Genomic DNA, 18,751 nt, shown 5'->3' with positions numbered 1-18,751 from the left:
ATACGGATTTCCTCAAATTTTCCAGAGGAGAAAAAATAACTATATTTGGGTGGAGCTAGAACATGGAATGGAAAGTTTCAATCCAAAAGGCATTTTTTTCCATCAAATTATGAACATGTGAACATGGAATTATAATTGAAACCATTTTGTATACTTCACCATCAAATTCATACTGAAAATAGTGTTTTACTATTTTAAGCAACAGATATAGAAAACTCTCACTGGTCCACAGAATTTATTAGATGACTGCAATGGCACCACTGCATTAATCATGCTGGAGTGGTCAATGGGGTCAATGGCATGATATTAAGGATGTTAGATATATGTAGAAGAACTAAATAAAACCTGTAGATAAATCTATGTTTTATAATGAACCAAAAAATTTTGAGATGGTTTAATGCAACACAATTAAGTTTAGTTAGTGCTAGCTTCTAGAGCTGGTAGATTAAAGCAAAACTTGCCTTTAGCTTCCTGTGCTTTTTCTTTTTTATTGTTCACTTTCCAATGATGATTTAAATGAGCACTGAGCAGATCAAAACCAAATATCTGAAGATCATGTAAGGTGGAAGAGCCTACAGGTAATTAATTTAACCCAAGTCAGCCCAATTTACAGTGAACATAAACTAGAAGAGGTATGAGACACTGATTTTATGGAGTCCCTGTGCCCAGTGCTACTCTCTCTGTTTCAAGTTTGGCAAAAAAGTGGTTTACATTTGTTATGCCTACTTGCTGTCTTCTTATTGACTTCTCAAACCACTGCACTAAAATTGTTCTTGAAAAGATTACTCCTAATTTCATTTTGAGTTTTCAGTTAACTTAATTGACTTACCTGTAATATTTGCATTATTGATCAAATACTCTTTGAAATTCTCTCTGCCTCTGGCTTCCCCTGATTTCCTTTTTAACGTCAAAGACAAATCCTTCTCAGCTTCTTTGCCTCATTTCACTTTGCCTGTTCCTCCATTCCCACAATTTCCCATTTTGTTCTTTTCCTACCTGTCTCACAAATGATGGCGTCCCAGGGCTCCCTCCTTAGCTCCCTTATAGTTTCACTATTTACATTCTTCATGATAACCATCTACTTTTTAGTTTTAAATACCAGCAGTGGTTTTCTGCTCCTCCCATTTAACAGACAGCCAAAATACTCTTGTGCAGTGCCAGTCACATCCCTGAGACACCGTGGTTAAAGTGAAGAATGCAGTAAATGGTTTTGGCTGTATTGGGCACCTGGTCACCAGGGCTGCTTTTAATTCTGGCAAAGTAGATATTGTCACCGTCAATGATTCCTTCATTGACCTCAACTACATGGTCTACATGTTCCAGTATGATTTCACCCATGGCAAGTTTCATGGCACTATCAAGGCTAGGAACAGGAAGTTTGTCATCAATGGAAATCCCGTCATTATCTTCCAGGAGTGAGATCCTATCAAAATCAAATGGGCTGATACTGGTGCTCATTATGTTGTGGAGTCCACCAGCGTTTTCACTACCATGGAGAAAGATGGGGCTCATGGGGTGGGGAGTCAAAAGTGTCATCATCTCTGATCCCTTTGCTGATTCCCCCTGTTCATGATGGTCATAAAAAATGAGAATTATAAAAGATAATCAGCAATGCCACCTGCACCACCAACTGAATAGCTCCCTAGCCAAAGTCATCCAGGACAACCTTGGAAATCATGGAGGGACTCATGACCACAGTCCATGACATCACTGTCACGTCACCCAGAAGACCATGGATGCCCCTTCAGGGAAACTGGTATGATGGCCATGGGGCTCTCCGGAACATCATCCCTACATCTACTGGTGCTGCTAAGGTTGTGGGCAAGGTCATCCCTGAGCTGAACAAGAAGCTCACTGGCATGGCCTTCCATGTCCCCACTGCCAACATGCTGGTATGAGAACCGACCTGCTGTCTGGAGAAACCTGCCAAATATGATGACACCAAGAAGGTGGTGAAGCAGGCATCAGAGGGCCTCCTCAAGGACATCCTGGGCTATACTGAGCACCAGGTTGTCTCCTACTTTAACAGTGACACCCATTCTTCCACCTTTGATGTTGAGGCTGCTGTTGCCCTCAATGACCACTTTGTCAAGCTCATGTCCTGGTATTACAGTGCAGTTAGCTCCAGCAACAGAGTGGTGGACTTCGTGGACCACATGGCCTCTGAGGAGTCAGACCCCCAGACCGTCAACACCAGCAAGAGCACAAGAGAAAGAGAGAGACCCTCACCTTCTAGGGAGTTCCTGCCACACTCAGTCCCCCACCATGCTGAGAATCTCCCCTCGTAACAGTTTCCATGCAGACCCCCTGAAGAGGGAGGGACCCAGGGATCCCCACCTTGTCATGTGCCATCAATAAAGTCTCCTGTACTCAGCCCAAAATATTAAATAATGGATAGATAAATAAATAAATATATACATAAATAAAAAATAAATATCAGTAATATTCTGGAGACTTCCAAATTGGAATTTCCTTTCAAAGCTGTATCTCTTTAAAGCTGCATCTCTAGCTCCTTAAAAGGCATCTCCACTTGGGTAGTATATCAATCAGGGTCCAGTTAGGAGATAAAACCACACCAGTAGTTTAGATAGGAAACTTTGAATGTACAGAATTAACTAGCAAAAGATGATTAATTACTAAAATGAGGAAAAAGATGGCTGTAGAGGTAGAGAAATAGTAAATGCTGAAAGCTACAACCCTAGGGCTATACAACCATGAAAAACTGAGTAACTAAGATTTTAAAAGAGCTGCCCTTTCCACCTCTCTCCAAGACTGAAGTCCAGATGTCTTGGGAGAAGATGCGGCTGCCAGAGGAACATGCAGTGGTAGAAAACTTGCCAGAAGGCACAAGGCTGGAGGTGGCCTGAGAGGGTTTCTGAGGTGAATGTCCCTGGCCTTCCACATGCTGATTTACTGGCTGCCATATCCGAAGAAAAGCCACACTGAAATAGGAAGGGAGGGCCCTTCTGCTGTTATGGCCTTGCAGTATCCCTCCAGGGCTCTCTGTTGACGAAACCAAACATTGAGCCAGCTAGCAAAAGATAAATGTTTACAGGGTCTGGCCAGTATCTCAGAGCAAGAAGGGTGGATTTGGGGGCTCAGAGGTGATAAACTGAGAACTGACACAAATGGTCCACTTATACCTCCAACTCGCTAAAAATGAGCAAGTTGAACAACTCGTTTTCCTCTGGTTCTTCTCTTACTCAATGGTATCACCATCTCCCTAGCTGCACGAACTGGAAATCTGTAAGGCATCCTAGATAATTCACTTTTACTCAGATACATATGGTCAATCAGCAGAGCCTGGCTACAAAAAGTGTGCAGAGCCATGACAGAGGCATTGCCATTCCAGCTGGCTGTGAGTTGACCTGATTCCACACGAACAGCGTCTCCCAAAGGCAGTCACTATACGTCCAGGACCTTTGTCTCTGTGGTGGAAATTGAGCTGTTACTCATGATTCTCTCCTTTTGCTCTGCAGTTTGGAGCCTTGGGGAACATCTTTCATATGTTTTCTTCCTTGGAACTCTTTGGAAGTGGCCAATCAGACCTGATGATCAGAGATACGCATTTTTTTTTCTTTGCTGCTTCTGTTTTGTGTAAGCCAGTCAAAAATTATGTGAATGCAACAACACAGGGAAATAGTCAATAGTACAGATGCCTACTTATGTCTTATTTATAGCTTATTTTTAAAACCAGTGGTTTTTACCACGAAAATAGAATCTTTTTAGTAATCTGTAATAGGAACAGTTTTTGCTTTGAAATATACTTGTGATACAAAATGTATACAGAAAAAAAATCGTTTTAACTATTTGATGTATTCCTCATCCAAATTTCATAAGAATTATTTTAAATGTTCTCTAAATATTTCTGATTTCTTCTAGAGTATGTATCTTCAATATTGTATATTAATATACAGATGATATACATATGTTTCTCTAATCATGCATAGAGTATATATAGAAACATATACAAATGTAGTGATAGACAGATTATATTTAAATTAATATAAAGAAATTCTAGTATTTAGTTCCGTCCTGATGGACTGTCTTGTGTGTCACTTAAGGTTTATGTATCAAGCATTGGTGACAACTCTATTCATCTTTGTATGAACAGGGCAAACAGGAAATCAGATGTCTGTGTGTTCTGTGAGGAAGTACCATAGTTTCAAAACAGTGACTAGTTTGTGTTCTGTGCAGGTTCTTATTTAATAAGAATATGCCTTCTAGCCCTCACTCACCTTACCGTACACTTCTTTGATGGGTTTCTACTCCTGTCAGGGGGCAGAATGATAAAATGGAGAGAATTGCTGAAGTTTTGTAGTATTGCAATTGCAGCTTTGTCATTAACTGATTTCGTGCCCTTGTGACTTTGTACAAGCTACCTGATCTCTTTTAGACTTGTTTTTCTGGAAATAGAAGGGTTTCAAGCCGGAAGGATCAGGCTTGGGAGGCTGTAAAGCATATCTTTTCTCTGACCCATGTGTAAAGTACAGTCAGATTTATTATAAGCTGGTGCACTTAAAAGGTATCAAGAACTCCTTGATTGGTTCTGTAGTATTGAACTTTGAGACTTACCAGAAGATACAACTGAAGCTATCAGAAAGTGGAGTTTCTGCATAAGGCACCGTTTCAATGCCAGATTATCATCAACAATATTCCAGAAAGGTGGTCATCCAATTTCCACCTCTTGGGAGGGAAAATTCACTTGTTTTTAAAGAGATTATCTCCAGTAAGAAAAGTTTTAAATGAAACTATGTATTTAATACCCAAAAACCAATAAATTATATACAAATGTGTAATAAAATAATTTAGCTTTATGTATATACATGGTGACCCTTAGAAAATCTGAAGGCAACTATCATACTCCCTTTTGTCTCTTACCTTTAACAGAAACATATTCAATTCTTTAAATAAGTTTTCACATGCAATGACTTCCGGCTCCCTTGCTTACTGATTTGTTATTCTCTGAATATTCTGGAATTAGTTTCAAGGTTACTAGTTCCCAAAAAGTGTCCCCAGAGCTGGTTTTCTGAGCAGGCCCCAGCCCCTGCTGAGCACTGCCTCATCCTGGGGGGCAGCTCATTCCTACTTCCTCTTACCCACTCACTCCAAGTGGTCTTTTCAAAAGCAGGCAAAGCTTCAGACTTTTTGGATGAAACTCCATTCTTCATTTGTTTCTAGATAGCTGGCTGAAAGACTGAAACCTGACCAGGGCACGTATTTTTGGATTTTACTTCCACTGTGTCTTTCTCCTTGACCTGGATCTTTGAATGCTAAATTTTGTTAGGTTTCTTGGATACTAAAACTCCAATTTTCCCTGATATACTGGATTCTGATCTCATTTTTGCCCACAGGACTCCCAATGCTATTCTTTCTGCCTGCCTGCATCCCAGGCCTAATTTTTCCAGAATTTCTTGTCTTGTGGTTATCTTGAGTCTGACACAAAAGTCTCTTCTTCCCTTCAATTCCTCCAGCTCTGAATGTCTGCACAATTCATTTCACATTTATCAAAAGTAGACTTGTGTCATCAGTTACCCTTAAAAGCACATGTCTTGTCTGCCCAGTTGGATTAATCATATTCTGTAGTTGGAACTAGAGTTTTTGACATTTTGATAGTCAATACAATGCTTAATGTAAATCCTTGAACAAATTAACTTCTTAATAATAATCAATAAGTAATTGTTGAGCTAAAGCGATGGCCAAACATGACTTCTCCTCTAATGTACTTTGGAAAATGATTAGGTTTTTGGACCAGTCATTAGATTTGTACTTTGAAGAATTTGTTTACTTCCTCTTCTCTGACTTTTAAAATTGTGTAACATACTGGGTATTCCTTTTAGGTTTGGTTGCCAGGAAAGTTATAATGAAGTTCACCTACTGTGTTGGCTCCATGCTTCCCTTACTGTTTTCAATTCTAACTTCCAGTTTTCATTTCTGCTATATTAATTGTATGTTATGCCTTTCTCTCATTTTTTACTAAGACGTTTTTAAATCCTTTCTGAGAAGGAAGGGTATTACAAATACATTTGTACAAGGCTCTTACTAATAGAAATAAAACTTTTTTAAACTATTTTTTTTTTTTTGCATTTTGACATTTAGGAAGTAAAAAAAGAACCAATCTGAAGAAGATATAAGAGGCAGAGTAAGTTTAGATCCCTACCCATTGAAGAAATATTTATCATTTTGCGAACAAGCTGATTGTAATTTTTCTTGAAATGTAATGTAAGGTGAATTAAATAATTGGAACTTCAGATGGAAAAGAGACTAAGAGATTCATATGTTTCAAATGCTACTACTAACTTACTTAGAACAGAGCCATCTGGACAGAATCCATGTTGATATGTGAAAGAAAGGCAAGTAATTTCCTTGAGATATACCTCCATGAAATATCTTCCAAAATAGACACAATATGAGTTTGGGGTACAGTAAGAAAGACTGAACTGAAATCGATGTTTAACAGCTCTAAGGGACATGGAGTAACTATAAAGCAATGAGAAGTTTTGTGTGTTGCTCATTTTTACTATTTTTGATTCCTATTCCATACTACCCTAATGTCATGACAAGGTGAAAATGGCAAGTTTCCTATAATCAGTGCTAGATATTAGAATGTATTCCAAATTCCATAAGAATTATTTTATTTTACCTAGTTTAGTGCTTTAGTTTAATGTTATTGCTAGTTGATTCAACCAATGGTTACATACAGGAGACACAAATGCATAAGGCCTAGCAATTGATTTCAAGAGCTTACCTCCTAACAGGAGAGCATATAGACTGGAATTAATCTAATTATATCAGTTGTATTTCATCTCGCCTCTTCAAATATATGATGTGTGGCTGCAGAGAAGTATGATGTCATCTTATACTTTGACACTTCCCTGTTGTGTCAGGTAGCAGTAACAACCCTCATAAAAATAAGCAGGATTTTTACAAGGTGGTATGATATAACTAAACTTTTGAGATGACCCTGCCATACATCACCGAGTGTATAAATCCACAAAAGAAATAACAACCTTAAAGAAATTTAAAAAGAATAAAAAGGTATTAAGTTCTAGTATCAGTTGGCATACAGATGATTCTCAAAGTGACTGGCACAGTGTTATCCAAACAGCTGGTGTTTCACAAGTATTCGATGTTTGATTGATTGATGTAGAGCAGCAACTAAACCATTGGAACAATGAAATCAGGGTCTCTAGACCACATCAGTTTATAAATCAGCTCATGTGTACATTGCAGAAGTACTCTTTTTTTGCTAGGTGTCTTTTGTTATAGGGTTGTCATCCATGAACCTTGCAATGGGCAAAGAAAAGACATTGCCATTTCTCCCCTATGCTAACAATATTTTATTTGGCACAGAAGCCTTCAGAAATGAAGACCCAATGATCCAGGAAAAATCATATTTTTATAGACAGTCATGCAGTAACGTGATGGTAAAACCAAAAGGTATTATTTAATGGTAACAACCTTGTAGTGGGGGGAGCTTAGTAATGCCTGTTCTTTCAGATTCTTCTTGGCCTTCTGGTTATAGGGCAGAACCTTTCTGGAATGAGGGTCTTATGACCTTCTCTTGGGGGATAGGTCAGAGAACTATTTCATGGCCTGCTTCAGGGGAGAAAGATGGGAGAAGGTCAGAGAGTGACTTTTGGGCTTTCATTGTTTTCTCAATTTCCTTTAGCTTAAAATACTCAGTATGCCAAGGTGGTATATTTTGGGGTATTGTGTTCTGAGCCCCAACATGAGATATCAGGATGGTGGTGATGAAAGAAAAATGATGTACGAATGAAGATTACAACAGAGGTGGAGTCTGGATCTGGTCTAAGATAAGATTAGCAGGGTTCCCAGATCTGAAAGACAATTAGTTGGTGTTTGGAAGTCAGTCAGATATTAAGCAGATAAGAAACGGTAATCTCAGGACTTCACTATCCAGGAAAGGATTCTTCGTGACATTTAGAGGACTGAGAAATGAAAGATCAAAGATAATGACCAAGGTCAGACAAATGTTCACCCTCTGGGAGAAATTTTAGTCAAAAAGGTTAAATGACCCATCAGATGGAAGTATATCAATTTCTGAGGAACCAAGGAGATCTCAAGTCAGGTTTCCAGTACTTAGCAGTCTCGTAGAGGAAATAAGACAGTATTAAAAACTGTAGCCCATGATAATGTTCAAAAGAAGGATATAATCAAAGTACTGTAGACCAACAAAGACTGAATGTAAGGGAAAAAATACTAAGTAAATAGATATTATGTACTAAAAGCATGGTAGCTATTAAAAATGCGCAGGAGGAAGATACCATGTCAGTCAGAAGTTTAGAAAAGGCTTTGTCATTAATGTCTTGAAAATAGGTGATCAGAGAATGAAATCTGAAGCCAGATGATCTGGATTCTAATCTTATCATTGAAACACTGTGTTTTTCTTTTTTTTTTTGGGCAATTGTTTAAATAGTTTAAACTTCGGATTTCTATTATGAAAACTTAGGATAGTAATAGCTATATAACCTTACAGAATGATGGTGAGAACAAAATGAGCTGAACTGTAAAGTTACTTGAAGGTCATACAATCTTCTAAGTTATCATTTATAACAAATAAATATAATTCTGTAGAAATAAACGCTCAATAAAGTTTAGGTATTTGAAAAAAATGGAAAATTGAAAATGAATCCTGTTGCATTACTGCTGTCATGTCATAATGCTGTGACATATTTCCTTCTAATGGTAAAAGATCCATTCTACATTGCTTTATTCTTGGAAAATAGTCTAGTTATCAGAATAACAACCTATTTTATAGTGGAATATTTCTTAAGTAATTTTCTTGAAATATAATTTTTGAAATGCCAGTTGGTATTTAACTGACATTCATATTGTTGAATATGTCAAATCCAACTTGATTTAGTATAAATATTAAACAAGATTTTGGGTTATCTTCAGAGCTAGCAAGGAATCCTTAAAAATCAGGCATTGTTGGGCTTAGGAAAACCAAAATGTTGATGATTTGCTTTGATGAAAGATTATTTATTGGTCATATGTATAGTTTTATATTTCTCTTACAGATTTAATCTTTGTAGCATTAATTGATAGTTTTCAGGAGGGTTTGTCACATAGTGAGAATAAAGATAATATAGTCTTGGTCTCTTTCTGCTTCAGAGTTAAACCTCCTGTACAAACTGAGGAACCAGATCTTTTTGTGGACTACTCAAAACTGGCATCCTTTTAGGTCATCTGATAAATGGGTTATCCCCAAGCATGGCTTATGCTCTCTCCAGAGTCCAAAAGATTCTACCAAATATTGTGCTTCTCTTTTTGTCTTTTTTTTTTTTTGAGGAGTTATTCTGGCATGCCCCAAATCAATGTATCCCTAGAAAATTCACAGAAGTGTCAGGCCCCTGAATCTTGTGGGATTTTACTCCAGTCGTTTTGTATGTATATGTCTTATTAGGTGCATTATGGGTCCTTGTCAATTTCTGGGCTTGTCACCAGGTGCAAATTAATATGCTGTCATTAATAGAGTAGACTGGTATGAGTCAGGATAATTAAGATTCTTGTGGGCTACATTATAAATGACAGCAAGATTGTTGACCTACTCCTGAGTTAAAATGGTGAAGGTATACTGCTGTCTTTGCCCTGTAAAAGTGAATTGCTGTGATCTTCCCTATGGGTGGTTATCATGAAGAAATCATTTGCCAACGTAATAAACACACACCATCTGCCAGAGACTGTGTTAATTTATTTCAGTAAAGATACCCACCTGACACAGCAGCTTCGATTATGGAGATTGCCTGCTTAAGTGTCTGCTAATCATCCTACAGCCCTTCTGGGGTTTGCATTCAATGGAGATACGACAAAGATAATCAACATTATGTCTTTCAATATATTATGGCTCCATATACACATGGTGGCTCCAAATTTTGTAATTCTTTTAGGTGTATTGCTTCTTAGTGTGGAGGATGTGGTAGTTCAGGAGCTTCTGTTGCCATTTCTTCCTGCCATTACTTCACAGGTTAGGAAACCAGCTAAGGTTCTGTGTCATGCTAAGTGTATTTATCTCAATTATATAAAGGGAACTGGGGAAATGACCTTACTGGGAGTGTATGGGGGTGGTTTGTGGACCTTTGGATGATGTGCAATAGATTTCAGTTAAAACACAACTTGTCATTTGGATTCCATAAACTCTCATTTAAAGAAGGATGGCATTGCATTTGAAATCTCTTGATATCATGTTCTCTTGTACCTCATATCTAATAGTTCTAAAAAGAAATCTGTGAATTTCCCTTGTCCCAGTTCATGCTAAGGAATAATTACAGATCTCAATGAGAAAAGATGGAAATAATATACACTGTGTATCTTTGTGGAGATATTTCAAGGTCCTTCCTTAAGGGATTCAGCCTCTACTTCAAAGAATAGACTATTCTTGGAAACACTTAGATCTTTAAATGGTGTATAGGTCACTCTTTTCTATTGTGGAGGATGATTTCAGTCATTTTTTTGTGTGTGCCAGATTTTGATATTTTTGATTATATAAATCAAGTGAAAACTTAGTTTGCTTTTCCCACAAGAGTCAGTGAGGAGAAAGAGTATTTTCAAAAAATGATACTGGGAAAATTGAATATCCACATTAAAAGAATGAAGCTGAATTCCAAGCTCACACTATATATAAAAATTAGCTCCTGAATGGTATTGCCTAGGTTTTCTTCTAGGGTTTTTATGGTTTTAGGTCTAACATTTAAGTCTGTAATCCATCTTGAATTAATTTTCATATAAGGTGTAGGGAAGGGATCCAGTTTCAGCTTTCTACTTATGGCTAGCCAATTTTCCCAGCACCATTTATTAAATAGGGAATCCTTTCCCCATTTCTTGTTTCTCTCAGGTTTGTCAAAGATCAGATGGCTGTAGATGTGTGGTATTATTTCTGAGGACTCTGTTCTGTTCCATTGGTCTATATCTCTGTTTTGGTACCAGTACCATGCTGTTTTGGTTACTGTGGCCTTGTAGTATAGTTTGAAGTCAGGTAGTGTGATGCCTCCAGCTTTATTCTTTTGGCTTAGGATTGTCTTGGCAATGCGGGCTCTTTTTTGGTTCCACATGAACTTTAAAGTCGTTTTCTCCAATTCTGTGAAGAACGTCATTGGTAGCTTCACGGGGATGGCATTGAATCTATAAATTACCTTGGGCAGTATGGCCATTTTCATGATATTGATTCTTCCTATCCATGGGCATGTATGTTCTTCCATTTGTTTGTGTCCTCTTTTATTTCATTGAGCAGTGGTTTGTAGTTCTCCTTGAAGAGGTCCCTCACATTCCTCATAAGTTGGATTCCTAGGTACTTTATGCCATTTGAAGCAATTGTGAATGGGAGTTCACTCATTATTTGGCTCTCTGTTTGTCTGTTATTGGTGTATAAGAATGCTTGTGATTTTTGCACATTGATTTTGTATCCTGAGACTTTGCTGAAGTTGCTTATCAGCTTAAGGAGATTTTGGGCTGAGACGATGGGGTTTTCTAAATATACAGTCATGTCACCTGCAAACAGGGACAATTTGACTTCCTCTTTTCCTAACTGAATACCCTTTATTTCTTTCTCCTGCCTGATTGCCCTGGCCAGAACTTCCAACGCTATGTTGAATAGGAATGGTGAGAGAGGGCATCCCTGTCTTGTGCTAGTTTTCAAAGTGAATGCTTCCAGTTTTTGCCCATTCAGTATGATATTGGCTGTGGGTTTGTAATAAACAGCTCTTATTATTTTGAGGTACGTTCCATCAATACAGAATTTATTGAGAGTGTTTAGCATGAAGGGCTGTTGAATTTTGTCAAAGACCTTTTCTGCATCTATTGAGATAATCATGTGGTTTTTGTCTTTAGTTCTGTTTATATGCTGGATTACGTTTGTTGACTTGCATATGTTGAACCAGCCTCGCATCCCAGGGATGAAGCCCACTTGATCATGGCGGATAAGCTTTTTGATGTGCTGCGGTTTCAGTTTGCCAATATTTTATGGAGTATTTTTGCTTCCATGTTCATCAGGGATATTGGTCTAAAATTCTCTTTTTTTGTTGTGCCTTTGCCAGGCTTTTGTATCAGGATGGGCAAGGACTTCATGTCTAAAACACCAAAAGCAATGGCAACAAAAAACAAAATTGACAAATGGGATCTAATTAAACTAAAGAGCTTCTGCACAGCAAAAGAAACTACCATCAGAGTGAACAGGCAACTTACAGAATGGGAGAAAATTTTTGCAATCTACTCATCTGACAAAGGGCTAATATCTAGAACCAGAAAGCACTCAAACAAATTTACAAGAAAAAAACAAACAGCCATCAAAAAGTGGGCAAAGGATATGGACAGACACTTCTCAAAAGAAGGCATTTATGCAACCAACAGACACATGAAAAAATGCTCATCATCACTCGTCATCAGAGAAATGCAAATCAAAACCACGATGAGATACCATCTCACACCAGTTAGAATGGTGATCATTAAAAAGTCAGGAAACAACAGGTGCTGGAGAGGATGTGGAGAAATAGGAACACTTTTACACTGTTGCTGGGACTGTAAACTAGTTCAATCATTGTGGAAGACAGTGTGGCGATTCCTCAAAGATCTAGAACTAGAAATACCATTTGACCCAGCCATCCCATTACTGGGTATATACCCAAAGGATTATAAATCATGCTGCTATAAAGACACATGTGCACATATGTTTATTGCGGCACTATTCACAATAACAAAGACTTAGAACCAATCCAAATGTCCATCAGTGACAGACTGGATTAAGAAAATGTGACATATTATGCAGTCATAAAAAAGGATGAGTTCATGTCCTTTGTAGGGACATGGATGCAGCTGGAAACCATCATTCTCAGAAAACTATCACAAGAACAGAAAACCAAATGCTGCATGTTCTCACTCAGAGGTGTGAATTAAACAGTGAGAACACTTGGACACAGGGTGGGGAACATCACATACTGGGGCCTGTCGTTGGGTGGCAGGAGAGGGGAGGAATAGCATTAGGAAGCATACCTAATGTAAATGATGAGTTAACGGGTGCAGCACACCAGTATGGCACATGTATACATATGTAACAAACCTGTACTTTGTGCACATGTACCCTAGAACTTAAAGTATAATAAAAAATTTAGAAAAATTATCTCAAACTGTATCATATATTTACATATAAGTGTTAAAACTATTAAACTCTTGGAAGGAAATGCAGGAGTAAATCTTTATGATCTTGAATTAGGCACTGGTTTCATAGATACAACACCAAAACCATAAACAACAAAAGAAAAAATAGATAAATTGGACTTAATCAAAGTAAAACATTTTGTGCTAAAATGACACCATCAAAAAACTAAAAAGATAACTGACAGAATGAAGGAAAATATTTGCTAATCATATATCTGATAGGAGACTTATATTTAGAATATATAGGAACTCTTACAACTCAATAACCAAAAGACAGACTAACTTTTAAAATAGGCAAAGGATTTGAATCGACGTTTCTTTAAAGAAAAAGTATGAATAATTTATATGCACATGGAAAGATAATTAGCATCATTAATCATCAAGAAGAGCAAATCAAAACCACAATGAGATACAACTTCACACACACTAGGACAACTGCAATAACTAAGAAAACACTATCAAGTGTTGGTGGAGTTGTGGAGAAATTGGAACGCTTGTACATTGCTGGGAGATTGTCAAATGGGACAGCTACTTTGTAAAACACTTTGGCACTTCCTCAAAATGTTAAACATAGGGTAACATTATTCCAACGATTCTACTTCCAAGTTTATTCACAAGATAATTGAAGGCATACGCCACTCAAAAGCTTGTACACAAATGCTCATTGCAGCATTAGGCATAATAACCAAAAGTGGAAGCTACTGATAAATAGATAGACAAAATATCCTTACAATTGAATATTATTTAACAATCAAAAGGAATGAAGTAATGACATGTACTGTAACATGGATGAACCTTAAAAACATTATGCTAAGTGAAAGGAGTCAGTCACAAAACATCACGTATTGTATGATTCCATTTATTCACAGAATATTCACAGAGATAAAAGGTAGATTAATGATTGCTAGGAGATTGGGGAAAAGGGGGAATGCGGAGCAACTGCTAACTGTTATGGGGTTTCTTTTGGGGTGTATGAAATATTCTAAAATCACATGGTAGTGATGTTTGCACAACTCTGAATATACCAAAAAATGCTGAATTGTACACTTTTAAGTATGAATTTCAAGGTATGTTAATATTTGTCTCAATAAAACAGTTATTTTAATAATGTAGTTTGCTCTCCATCTAAGGATATCATCATCTCTTAGTCACCATCACAGATTGTATGTCAAAACATTCTGACTGGCATTCCCATGTTGCTACCCATGCAGTAAGTCAGCCCATCTTGCCTCTGATAGTTAAGTACCGCTATTTTGTCCCTGCATTCCAAGATCCCACCAACCCCATTGATATTAGGGAGTCCAAATACATGTAGCAACCCCCGCTATAACCCTTGAGTAACAAAATAAATCTAGAATGGAATTTATCAAAGATACTTCTGCCCTTTTCAAGGATCACAGTAGTCACAGGTTCTCATGGAGGCTGTCTTGTGGAAAAGAGGTGGAGGTTCTTGAACCATATGCAGTAAATTTATTTTAACATCTCTCCTTCCCTATGCCCTCTAATCTTTTCTTTGATTATGCCAAAGATGCTCTATCAATCTAATTTCATTGCCGTACGTCATAAACAAGTGAGGACTCCAAAGAACTGCCCCAGCAAGCCATTAGGAACCCTTCTATGTGCTCTTGACAAACTATTAAATCACGAGTGAAGCATTAGTGTTCATTAGTAAATTCTCTCCTATCCAGTCATACATTCTGAGTCCCCTGATTCTACTCTACATTGTTAAGATCCACTCCCACAAGTTTCTTCAGTTTCTGCCAGGATATATTTGCCAGGTTCTGCTATTCCTTCTGTTGTAGGATACTTCCCTTGAAACTTGGACTTATCCAATCAGGCTATGATAAGACCTGACTCCGCTTTCAGCCAAAGGACAAAGAGGAACAAACAAGTTTTGTGGAGAATGAGACAAATTGTTGCTCTTATGCTGTTTTGCTTATTTCTTAATAAAAAGTTCACCTACTTCAGCTACTCGGGAGACTGAGGCAGAAGAATAGCCTGAACCCTGAAGGCAGAGCTTGCAGCGAGCTGAGATCACGCCACTGCACTCCAGCCTGGGTGACAGAGCAAGATTCTATCTCAAAATAATAATAATGATAATAATAATAAAAAAAAGTTCACCTACTTAATATAAACTTATAGCATGCTTATATTTTATGCCACATTGTAAAAATATCAGCTTGGTAATATTTCTGATATATACTTCTGGTCTTCAAGAATTTTTTGCAATGGTAACTATAGAAGCATGCTTATATTTTATGCCACATTGTAAAAATATCAGCTTGGTAACATTTCTGATATATTCTTCTGGTCTTCAAGAATTTTTTGCAATGGTAACTATAGAAAAGTTTTCACAAAACAAACCTTATCCTTAAAATAGTAGTCTCTTCCTAATTAAACAGGTAATCACTGCTTGGCGAAAGAATATACTTATAAAACAAATTAATAAAATTACTTTGTCTGGTCCTTCGGTGAAAATTTATCCAGTGATTATATTCCTATTGATCAAGCAAAGGATGAAAGCAAAGATATTCATCTGAGAATGCATTCACCTGAGTTCCCCCAGAAGGGGACCCTCGCAGGAGGAATTAAGTGACTTATTTGGGACCTGTGTTCCCAGGTAGCACTAGTGGGGGAGTGGAGAAGTGAGACAGGAAAGAAGACACTGACTCAGAGTACATTAATGAGCAGTTACTGCTGTGGGCAATTGGCACTTAACCCTTCTATGGATCTCCAGGAGATGATATGTGTATGGAACCCTTCAGAACGATCTCACACAAGGAGCAAGGTGGCTGAGGCCTGTCCTCTAACTGCTGACTGTCACTGTCTGAAGTTTGCCTCTGAGAGTGTTGACTTCCTAGCTCTGGCCATCTCAGCTCACCCCAGAAATGCTCTCAGGTGAAGAGTCGCAGTTTCTTACAGCTGGACACCACTGACCTGAATGAAGACAGTAAGTACGTACCAGGGAATGTGGGCAGGATCTCAATAAACTTCAGTTGAACAAATAAACATGTCCCACGTCCTTTAGCATTTGGCTCTCATGGTCATGAATTTAGTGATATTTGGTGATCTCTTAAAAGTGAAGAATTAAGAAGTAAGTGGAAAGGTCATTTAACAGAAAAGAACGCTTCCCCCACCAGACTATAAGTACCATGAGAGTAAGTAATTTGTTTCTTTTGATTACCATGATATCCTCAGTATCTAGTAGAACATCCAATTACTATTTGTTTGATGACATTATAATGTCTGTTTTCTAACATTATTGAAAAGAAAGTTTTCTCTTTCTTTTTTTGATTTTTTAATATTATGGTTCAGAGATTTCTACTAATCAGTTAACCAGAGCCTGGTAAACAGTAGGAACTTAGTAAATATTAGTAGAATGAATAAATGAACTGAAGACAGTGATTATTACTGTTATATTTTTAGTCATCCTATATTCATTTCAATTAATACTAATATTTAACTATTAAAATTATTAATCTGTTATGTTTTAATATAAGCTAGAGTGCTTGGTGTGCTGATAAATACCAGAAGATAGAATTGTTTTATAAGTGATACATGAGTCTATTTAATCTGCATACATTTTCTATTAGTTCTAGTATATGTAGGATTTCACATTACCCGGTTTGTGTCTACATTAAGAAACGTTTTGACTTTTGAAATACAAACACACACACATAAGCACGAACACACGAACACACACACACATACAAACACACACATACACAATTAATCACTCTCATTATCCTTTCCAAGGTGATATAGGATATTCTATTCAGTTTAGAATAATTTATATTTGGCACTGGACTATATAAAATAATTTGTTTTACAAAATTTTTTTAAAAGATATTTTTCTTATGTTCTTGGAATAGGTCTGTCTGCCCTTGAACATGTGTCAATTGAAAGTGGAGGAGAGCCTGACTCCGAAAAGTTTTGGTACAGCAGAAACCAACCTGGAGTTATACATGAACTTCAGATGATCCACAAAACACAAAGTCAGCTCTATATTTCCTCTATTTTGTACCTATCATTAGAGCATTTGGTGTCTTCTTTGTGTTAATTATTTTTTCCATCTGCTTTGGCCTAGATTGTATTTGTCTGGTTAATTCTTATTCATTCTATAGATACTCTCTTAAAGGCTCCATTCTCCAGGATGCCTTCCCTGAATCCTTGTTCACTAAGTAAAATTTAGGTGCTTCTGCTTCTTATTTCCCTACAGTAAACTCAATACTTTCCCTCCAGCAGTACTGAGTAAGCTCAGTGGGAGCAGGGGCCATGTCTACTTTGTGAAACCCTTGCACCTGTGCAGAGTCTGCATGATGCAGGTGCTCAAAATCTCAAAATGCTCGAAGGGCTGGAGGAATAAGTCATCTGTGATCTTTGCCTTCAACCCCATTTTTTAGCCCATTCTACCTTACCTTGCTCTTCCAAACTGAACATATTTTTGTTCCTCAATCATGCCATGTGATGTCTCTCTCCCAAGCCTGGCACCTGCTGTTCCCTGAGAGCAACTCTCTTCTTCCTCTTCATCGCGCTCAATCTGGCTTATCCTTCAAATGTCAGCTTATAGCCACCTTCCTCTGGGAAGGCTCTCTCTCCATCTACCACTCTTGAGTTGGGCAACTACATTCCTGGCCCTGCAGCACTACCCATATGTTCCATCGATGCTTGTTGAAATACGTCTTCCCTGTTCCCACAGACTCACTGAGTTTGTGCATCTTCAATTTTTCTGGAATTAATAAATGAGTGACCTAGTGTTCTGACGAACAACTTGTGGAAAACACTTAACACATAGAGGCCTCACAGTATCTATTTTTTGCCTTCTGGCTTCTTGGAGTGTTGCGGGAAGTCAGGGACCCCGAATGGAGGGAACGGCTGAAGCCGTGGCAGAAGAACATAAATTGTGACGATTTCATGGACTTTTATTAGTTCCCCAAATTAAAACTTTTATAATTTCTTATGCCTGTCTTTACTGCAATCTCTGAACATGAATTGTGAAGATTTCATGGACACTTATCACTTCCCCAATCAATACCCTTATGTTTTCCTATGCCTATCTTTACTTTAATCTCTTAATCCCCTCATCTTCTTCATAAGCTGAGTAGGATGAATGTCGCCTCAGGACCCTGTGATTGTATCAACTGCACAAATTGCTTGTAGAGCATGTGTGTTTGAACAATATGAAATCTGCGCATCTTAAAAAAAGAACAAGATAACAGCGATGTTCAGGGAACAAGAGAGGTAACTTTGAACTGGCCCCCGGTGAGCTGGACGGAACAGAGCTATATTTCTCCTCTTTCATAAGAAAATAGGAGAAATATCGCTGAATTCTTTTTCTCAGCAAGGAACATCCCTGAGAAAGAGAATGCGCCCTGAAGGTAGGCCTATAGACGGCCCCTTTCAGGCATCCCATCTTTTATGGTTGAAGCTGAAGGGATGAAATAAGCCCCGGTCTCCTGTAGTGCTCCCAGGCTTATCAGGTGGAGGAAAATTCCCGCCTAATAAATTGTGGTCAGACAGGTTATCTGCTCTCAAACCCTGTTTCCTAATAAGATGTTATCAATGACAATGCGTGCCC

General features: G+C 37.8%; 1 pseudogene; it reads left to right on the top strand.

The window, feature by feature from the left end:
* Positions 1-1,501: 1,501 nt before the first annotated feature.
* Positions 1,502-2,288, top strand: LOC112630488 (annotated as a pseudogene).
* Positions 2,289-18,751: the final 16,463 nt, after the last annotated feature.

Source organism: Theropithecus gelada, chromosome 1 (assembly GCF_003255815.1).
Source record: "Theropithecus gelada isolate Dixy chromosome 1, Tgel_1.0, whole genome shotgun sequence".
Lineage (NCBI taxonomy): Eukaryota > Metazoa > Chordata > Mammalia > Primates > Cercopithecidae > Theropithecus > Theropithecus gelada.
The sequence above is the reverse complement of the archived record's forward strand: the minus strand, read 5'-3'. Positions and strand labels throughout refer to the sequence as shown.